Here is a 10,037-nt window from a genome sequence, read left to right as displayed (position 1 = left end):
ACTTAGAAAAGTTGTGACTTTTGAAAGAATCTTCAAAAAACAAGTCACTTGAAGAATTGTGACTTTTGGAAATGTATTTTTCAAAAATAATCACTGGTAATCGATTACACATTAACAGATGTGACTCTTCATTTTGAATTTTGAAAATCTTAACATTTTAAAAAACACTGGTAATCGATTACTACATTCTGGTAATCGATTACCAGAGAGTAAAACTCTTTGGTAATGATTTTGTGAAAACTTCTTGTGCTACTCAATGTTTTGAAAAACTTTTTTAATACTTATCTTGATTGATTCTTCTCTTGATTCTTGAATCTTAATCTTGATTATTCTTGAATCTCGATTCTTGAAACTTGATTCTTGAAAACTTCATTCTTGAATATTTAGAATTTGCTTGACTCTTGATTCTTTGGCATCATCGAAATAACCTTGGAAGGCATTGCTTCCACAGGTAAGAAGTTGAATGACGGTGTTCTCCCACTCTAACTCTTGCAACTCCGGGTATATAAAAAACAATGACTCATTCTCTCATGTGTTTATTCCCAATATACACTTGTTTCAATCTTAATTCCTAAATTGTACCACTTTTGTTGGGAAGGTGAGAAGTCGGGATTGGGAATCTGATTTCTCACTCGGTTGGTTTTATTTTTAAATTTATTTTTGTTTGAAAAAATTTATTGACTTGTTTTTTAATATTATTTTTGCATTAATAAAAAAATTTAAACTTTTAATATTATTATTTTATTAAATATAACTTTTTTGTTTATTTTATTTATTTTTTTAAATGATAATATTTTTTGTTTAACAATTATTTGTAAGAGAACATTACATCATAAATAAAATGTATAAACAATAATATTTGTCTAAAGGAAAGCTGAAGATGAATGCATGTTAATTGTTTCTGTTATGACCTTCTTACTAGCAGATTTCACATTTTTTTCTAGTTCCCGTTCATTTTCTTCTTGGTCCATCTCAGTAAATCAGACCTTTGCACTCCTCATTTTCCTTGGATCAGGACCCACTGATTTCCTTCATATTCTTGCCACATTAAGTTGTATTGCAGTAAACCAAAGGAGTTTTCATAGACGTGTAAAATGGATCACAGCGTCACATAGTTCATGGGATCAACATTAACAAATTTACAGGCAGCCATGACGTGAAAACACGGTAAACGTTTACCCTGATACATAGTTCATGGGATTAACATGACCCTAAACCGAATTAGACAAATTTGTAGTCATATGTCCCCAAGGTTTCCCCTTATCGAAGCATTGTACCCAATATTTTTTTGGATAACTGATCAAGCCATTCAACTACACTTGGCTTATTCACACAAATATCTCCAAGATGTCGCCAGTGCATCTTCTCCGTGTATGCATACCCTGTAAATATTCAATCAATTCAATAGTTATGAAATTTGGTTCAAAGTAAAGTTTAACAAAGAAATAAAATATTACAGATTCTTACCCGCCTGCATGAGTGGTTTCTTCACATGTTTACAGTTTGAGTTACTGCGAAGGAAATTTTGTGCAATGTGTCATAGGTAAAAGAAATGTGATGTGTCCTGAACCCATAAGTTACGGGTTGTTATAGGCACTTATAATCAAGAGGGGTGCCTATCTAAAGTTGTCTCCCCTTCTACAATGACATGAAGATATGGTTAGCATCACCTTGTGTTGTAGCTATCAATAATGTGTCAGTATGTTGTATTCTTTGACTGCTCGAATACATTGTGCTTTTTCATTGAAGATCATGCCAACCTGCACTGGTTGGTGGTTGTACACGGTCTTCTTGTTGAACAAAATGGTGACGATCAATGTATTGTGGTAGGTGGTCAAGGTTCAACTCCATTCGGCAGAATTCAATTCTAGATTTTGGACAATTGCTTCCAGCACGCCTCTGAGATTTTCATTGTCGTGTAGTTGTGCTGAAATAAAGCATGTCTGATCATGATGAAATGAAATAGGGACACGATATAAAAACTGAACAACTGTTTTAGTTGCCCGAGTAGGGAAGCAGTTGTTAATTTTCTGAATCAATTGTGCTAACATAATAGACCAACTCACGTATAGAAATATTGGGTTCGCACATGAGTAGATCGACCCCTGAATCAGGTCATTTGCAACTTGACCATGGTGGTAAATGACAATCGATATTTCTTTAGGTAGAGGCATGAGTGATGTTTGTGGGATGTGAGTGGGAAAACTGTGAGAGTTAAGAATAGAGCTTAGTTTTATGAGAGTGTTGTTGTGTGTGATGTGTTGTGAAATGGTGAGATTATATATAGGGTGAGAAAGTTTAGTAAGAGAGTTAGGTGGGAGGGTTAGGTGACAAAGTTAGGTAGGACAGTTAGGTGGGAGGGTTAGGTAGGAGGCATAGGTAGGATAGTCTATGCATATGAGCAATCAGTGTGCAATTGTACACATTAAAGAAGACAATTTATCCATTGCATGATAATTATTGACCGCACTGTTCCGCAACACGCACCAGCCTACATGGATTATTGAGAACCACATTAATGCAGTTCTCGGTGCATATGAGTGAACTATGTGCAGCTGTGTACATTACAAATGACAGTCTATCCGTTGCATCATGACTGTTGACCGCACTGTTCCACATCGTGCACCAAGCCTACGCAGATTATTGAGAACCACATTAATGGGGTTCTCGGTGCATGTCAATGAACAGTGTGCAACTGCGCACATTATAGATGATAGTCTATCTGTTACATCAAGACTATTGATCACTCCACATTGCGTACCGAGCCCACACAGATTATTGAGAATCGTATTAATGCGATTGTCAGTGCATGTGAGTGAACGTGTAATAACGCACATTACAGACGACAATCTGTCCTTTGCATGATGATTGTTGATCGCACTGTTTTGCATCGCGCACCAAGCCCACACGAATTATTGAGAACCACATTAATGGGATTCTTGGTGCATGTGAGTGAACATGTGCAACTGCATACATTACAGACAACAGTCTGTTTGTTGCATCATGATTGTTGATCTCATTATTCCGCATTAATGCGATTCTCAGTTCATGTGAGCGAACAATGTGTAGTTGTGCACATAACAGACGACAATCTTTCTTTTTTGCATCGTGATTGTTCACGACATTGTTCCACATCACACACCGATATGGATTATTGAGATCCGCATTAATGTGATTGTTGATGCATGTGAGTGAACAGTGTGCAGCTACACACATTACAAATGACAATTTTTTTTTTGCGTCGTGACTATTCACGGCACTGTTTCGCATCTCTGCAATCAAGCATCTACGCTAATATTATTGATGTAAATTGAAAAAAACAACTAAAAAGCATGGAACAACTACAAATACATAATATAGATTGACAAAAACTTAAACATAATACAACAATAAAATATGTTAAATTATTAATTCTAATTTCAGGGAATTATGTAGCTTCTACTCCATCTCGGCCCAACATAGGTCATTAACTTAAGAAGGTGATAATGAATTACGAACATCAACTTTAAGTTCTATACATATTACACTTGCCATATCATCTATCATGATACAAACAAGGCCCTGACAATGCCTACGTGGCATTGCCAGGGCTTACGTGTCGCACTGTGAGCCATCCTCATTCCCGCCCAAAAACGTCTTATCACACTGCATTTGTTGTTTCTGTCATTTTGTGTGTACGTGCACTGGCCTCCCTCATTTTTTTGTTTCCACCAACGCTACACTTATTGTTTTGTCTTTTCGAGTTGGCCTTGGCTCTGCAGTGTTCATGCCTTTGCATTTTTCCGATTTCCATTTCCATTGTGACCTCTGAATTCTCTCCCGTTTGGATTTCCTCTTCATGGTTTCCATTTTTCATTGTCTTTCTTCCTCATTTTTGTTTTTTGTTTTCGGCTTCGCTCGGCCTGTACGATGGTATTTCAAACCAAAAGGTCTGACCTTTTTGTATTTTATCATGAGTTTGTGGTTTTGTGTACGAAGCTTTTTGATTTTTCAAGCCAAAAGGTTCGACCTTTTAGTATTTTATCATGAGTTTGTTGTTTTGTATAGGAAGCTAATGGATTTTTCTTGGGTGTTTGGTTGTTATATAGCAGCACCAAAAGAAAGCAAAAGCTTCTACCTTTTTGTTCATAAACGTTGTTTGATGTTCGTTTTCGGCTTGGTTCGACATGTATGATGGTATTTCAAGCCGAAAGGTTCGATTTTTTTCACCACATTATCATGAGTTTGTTGTGTTGTATACGAAGCTTTTCAATTTTCTTGGGTGGTTTGTTGTTATGTACCATTTTGCTCAGGCTCTGTTGGGTTTTGATGTTGCATGTGCATTATTTACTACCATTTTGTGGTTTTTTGATTCATCGCAACAAGAAAGCTTCAATCTTTGTTCATTTTTTATGATTAGTACAAAAGGTTCGACCTTTTTTTGTTTGGTTTTGATGTTGTATGTGCATCATTTACTACCTTTATGTGGTTTTTTGTTTCATCGCAACAAGAAAGCTTCAACCTTTGTTCATGTTGGTCGAGAATGACAAAGAAGCCGACAAAGATGATTACTGAAGAACGACAGTGAACGGTATGTTTTCGTTTACCCAGCTTTTCTATCTTTCTCTTTGGATTGTTGTCATGATCAATTTTTGTGGGCTTTTGTTGTGTTTTGATCTTGTGTGGTTTGCAATGTTTTTTTTTTTTAATGAGTTGCGATAAAAAAAATGTACATAACTTCTTTTTGATTTCCCTGATGTCCATTGGTTTCATGTGTTTCATTTGGTTATATATGTTTATATATTTATATATCATTATCTATCATCTTCATCTATCATGATACAAACAAGGCCCTCACAATTCCATCGTGGTTCGAGCTTTTTGTTCACAAACGTTGTTTGTTGTTCATTTTGCATATGCATCATTTACTACTTTTTTGTGGTTTTCTCAGTTCTCTGAACAACAAATGGATTTTTAGGGTTGTTCATTTTTTTTTCATTTACTAGCCAACCATGTTTTCTTTGTTCATATCTGTGTCAAACAAACCATTTTTTGTTATGGTATTTGTCTTTCTGAAAGCCAAGAAGAAATGTCTTTTCACTTGCCATTAATTGTTTTCGTCGTTTTCTGCGTACCCCTTCAGTTACCAATGCGCGTTTTCTAATTTTTCACTCTTTTCAATGTTTCACACTTTCCATTGCTACACGCCTTTCCAGTTTTCCATTTTCCATTTTCGTTGTGCCTTTTGGATTGTGGGTTTTGAATTCTCTCCTGTTTCGATTTGCTCTCACACTTTTATTAAGCCTGGAATTCGTTTTCAGCTTGGTTTGGCATGTATCATGAGGTTTGAATATCAGTGTATGTGTTTTTGTTATCGTATCTGAGTTTTCGCAGTCCAACAAGATAAAAGGTTGGACCTTTGTTAATTTTATCATTAGTTTATCTTTTCCTATACCTTGCTTTTTGATTTTTGGTGGGTTAATTTTGTCTGTCACCCATTGTTGCCGCTGTATGTGCATTTGCATCATGAACAACCTTCTTAGCAACTCATTACATACACGTTTTTATTTGGTTGCATGATGGTCGAGAACAACAAAGAAGGCAAAAACGATAAGTGAAGCACAATAAAGGCCGTTAACACTGTCCCACAAACCTAACTACAGGTTTGTTTTTTAATTCTCTTTTGATTGCTTAAATGTTCATGTTTGTTCTGCAAAGATGTCCTAGAAAGAAGGCCTTCACCATGCTTTGTTGATGTCCGTTCTGCAAGTTTCCCAATATGTTTTGTTCATTTTATTGTTATATGGTGGCCACATTATTGTTTTCTTCATGTTTTAGCATATTGTTACCTTTTTTTCATGTTTTGATGTATTACAAGTCAAACGGTTTCAATTGTATTCCATCTTGGTTTTCTAATGTATTGCAAGACACAAGCTTACATTTTTAAAGACCTTCGATCTCCATGTTTGCAATGTTTGCATTCTGAGCGACTTGCGAGGAAAACCTTCATAACTTTATTTTCATTTCCATGTTGGCGATTGTGCAGATCTGTTTGACTGGATACATCACACAACCTTAGACCTTAGCATATTTTATTCTTATTTTATCTTTTGGTACATCATGTATATCATGTACTTACTTTTTTTGGTCTTCTGATTTGCTGCGCACATAGGCATACATTTTTATTGTCAATCCTGTGTTGTAGATGGATTTGGTTAAATTATTATTTGAAGTCTCAGTTATATTTTTTTAAAAATTTTGTTGTCCATCTTAGTGTTCATGTCAGTTCTTCATCATAATGCGACGTGTGCATCAATTTGTACTCATATCTTGCAAAGAAATCCCCATTTGGAGACTGTCATAATTCTAATTTCGTTTTCTGATGTATATCGGTGTATGCATTTTTGTTAGGGTATATGAGTTTTCGTTAATTTACCTTTTCATGTTGCATCTGCATCATGAACAACCTTCTTAGCAACTCATTACATACATGTTTTTATTTGGTTGCATGATGGTCGAGAACAACAAAGAAGGCAAAAACGATAAGTGAAGCACAATAAAGGTCGTTAACACTGTCCCACAAACCTAACTACAGGTTTGTTTTTTAATTCTCTTTTAATTGCTTAAATGTTCATGTTTGTTCTGCAAAGATGTCCTAGAAAGAAGGCCTTCACCATGCTTTGTTGATGTCCGTTCTACAAGTTTCCCAACATATTTTGTTCATTTTATTGTTATATGGTGTCCACATTATTATTTTCTTCATGTTTTAGCAAATTGTTGCCTTTTTTCATGTTTTGATGTATTTCAAGTCAAACGGTTTCAATTGTATTCCATCTTGGTTTTCTGATATATTGCAAGACACAAGCTTACATTTTTAAAGACCTTCGATCTCCATGTTTGCAATGTTTGCGTTCTGAGCGACTTGCGAGGCAAACCTTCATAACTTTATTTTCATTTCCATGTTGGCGATTGTGCAGATCTATTTGATTGGGTACATCACACAACCTGGACCTTAGCATACTTTATTCTTATTTTATCTTTTGGTACACCATGTATATCATGTACTTACTTTTTTTGGTCTTCTGATTTGTCGCTCACATAGGCTTACATTTTTATTGTCAATCCTGTGTTGTAGATGGATTTGGTTAAATTATTATTTGAAGTCTCAGTTATATTTTTGCTTAAATTTTGCTGTCCATCTTAGTGTTGATGTCAGTTCTTCATCATAATGCGACGTGTGCATCAATTTGTACTCATATCTTGCAAAGAAATCCCCATTTGGAGACTGTCATAATTCACTTCTGAATGACTTGCTAAGAGGGTCAACTTTGTTATTTTTATTATTATTACTTTTTTCATTTCTTATACCCATATTTCTTGCGTTTTGATTTTCAATTTTGCTCCTATACCTGACGACTTTGCTATCACTTTTTTTTGTAATTTATTTGTAATTACTATTAAATTCATTTTCATTTTATTGTATTATCATTCAACTTCGTCACAACATTTATGTGTTTTATTTTCGAAAATAGTCATTAAGTATTATTTTAATAACGAATTTGAATTTTGAATTTTTGAATATGGAAGGTCATACTTTGATGTGGTTGCAGGTTGGGAAGTAGGACAGTCACATCCAATTTAAAGCTTCATATCAATGCTGACTTAGTTTTCAAGGTACCGTGTAAAATGTTCAATATCCCCACAATAGATCCTATTGGAATTCGTGTTGTACACGTCTAATCATATTTCACATGGCAGAAAGGTAATAATTGTTTTCACCATTAAAGCCTCCCAATTAATTAATATATTAATATTTTCACCATTACCAAAGCTAATAATTATTTTCACCATTATAAAGGAAAACCAGTACGGGAATTGTTAAAGTCTCACAATTAATTAATATTTATTAGTATTTTCACCGTTATCAAAGCTAATAATTGTTTTTACCATTATGAAGGAAAACCAGTACGAGAATTGTTAAAGCCTCCCAATTAATTAATATTTATTAGTATTTTCACCGTTATCAAAGCTAATAATTGTTTTTACCATTATGAAGGAAAACCAGTACGGGAATTGTTAAAGTCTCCCAATTAATTAATATATTAATATATTTTCACCGTTATCAATGTTAATCATTGTTTTTACCATTATGAAGGAAAACCAGTACCGGAATTCTTAAAGCCTCCTAATTATTAATTAGGATTTTCAAAATTAAAAAACGGGTACGAGAATTATAAAAGACTCCCGAATTATAAGCGGTTTCCAAATTAAAGCCCATTCAATACAAATTACAAAAACTCAGGCATATCAAATCATAACCAATAGTTCTCCTCATTTGTTCTCCTCATTTCTTTGCTCATTTCTCCAACAACATCACTCAACCCTTAACAGTATGAGTACCCAATCATCATTCTTCTCTAATGCGGTAAGTTCTTTAACATTCTAATTCTTCTTCTTTTCTTTCTTATTTATGTTTAACTTCTTTTCTTTCTTTTAACATTCCAATCATCAATCTTTATGTATATTTATGTATTACTTCATTATACGTTGTTTGCGTTTTGGAATCGATTTTTGTCCTTTCGTATATGTTGCTTTCCTATTTTGTTTTGAAACTAATTACATTCAATGTTGTGCTATAGGGCCCATCAAATATGATGGCAAGAACACGATTTACAGTAGCATTTCGTGTTCAGAAGGTCAACATTAACAATCCCAACCACTTTTCCTTTTCTCTTATTCCAAATAAAAAAAATTGTGATTGCCTAATGTTTTCATGTTTCCGTGCAGAACATCATTGAAGTTCCATTGAGTTACCATAGTCAATGGAGGCCATCTTACCCAACTTATGTTTTATTTGACTACAATGGAACCAAGCATTTTATTAGGGTGCGCAAATGTGGCACTCGATGCTTTTTTGCTGATGGGCTGAAAGAGTTTAGAAGAACCCATGACATTAATGACAGTGTCATTATCCAATTTTTTGCAGCCTCTAAAGATACTTCTTTGGAAGTCGGCATCATGGGACCTATCCTTAGACAGACATGTCGAAGGTTGGTTATTACAACCAGAAGGCACATCTTTACCGCTGATGTCACCCAAGACATGATCGAACATACCAACCCTTTGGTAGGAGTTTGTTACCCACTCAATGATGTTTTTATTTTTTGGTTCCCATCTTCTCTTACTTCAAATAACATTTTCAAATTACATTCACTGTTGATCACTTTGAATGGTTGTATAATCACTGTTTTGGTTTCAATGTAGGTTCTTCCAGCAGCAGCTTTAAATTTTTTGTTTGGATAAAAAAAAATTGTTCCTGTTCAGCGTCCAAATGGCACACGAAACCAATGGCAGATCACCGTGCACAATGGTCTGCCATCTGTTGCAGATCCATGATTTCAATACCTCTGTGAAAATAATTTAATGGTAGGAGATGAAGTCATGTTCTTCTTTAGGTTTGACAAACATGTCTGGGAGGTCATATTTAGGAAACAAGTTATGTGGGATGAAGACCTCCCGGTTTGAATCACCATGCCTAAAGTTCATGACTTTTTTTGTTTCAATTTTATTTTATTTATATTTTCATTAATGTTGTTAATCCAATACCTTAGGGTATTAAACAATTTCTTTAATTTTCTGCTTCACAATTAATCACTATCAATTTATTATGTTCAATGTATATATTATTATCTTTGTTTTTTCTTAAGTAGTTATCTTTGATTTTTCTTCAGTAATTATCTTTGTTTTTTCATTTATGTTGTCAATAGAATTATCATTATGTGTGTTGCTCATTCTGACTGGAATTGTCACGTTATTTTTACCGATGTATCATGAGGTTTGAATATCGGTGTATGTGTTTTTGTTATGGTATCTGAGTTCTCGTAGTCCAACAAGACAAAAGGTTGGACCTTTCTTCATTTAATCATTAGCTTATCTTTTTCTATACCTTGCTTTTCGATGGTTGGTGGGTTAATTTTATCTGTTACCCATTTTTGCAGCTGTATGTGCATCCTTTATAAATTCCATTTTCCAGTTTGAATGATAAATTTAGTTTTCTG

General features: G+C 34.3%; 1 long non-coding RNA gene across 1 annotated transcript; it reads left to right on the top strand.

Annotated features, from left to right (window-relative positions):
* The first annotated feature begins 7,588 nt into the window (after positions 1 to 7,588).
* Positions 7,589 to 9,647, top strand: LOC114405462. The gene is made up of 3 exons (XR_003665232.1): positions 7,589 to 7,653; positions 8,619 to 9,105; positions 9,244 to 9,647. It is a non-coding gene; the product is annotated as an uncharacterized LOC114405462 (long non-coding RNA).
* Positions 9,648 to 10,037: the final 390 nt, after the last annotated feature.

This window comes from Glycine soja, chromosome 3 (assembly GCF_004193775.1).
Source record: "Glycine soja cultivar W05 chromosome 3, ASM419377v2, whole genome shotgun sequence".
NCBI lineage: Eukaryota > Viridiplantae > Streptophyta > Magnoliopsida > Fabales > Fabaceae > Glycine > Glycine soja.
This window is presented reverse-complemented; position numbering and strand designations above follow the sequence as displayed.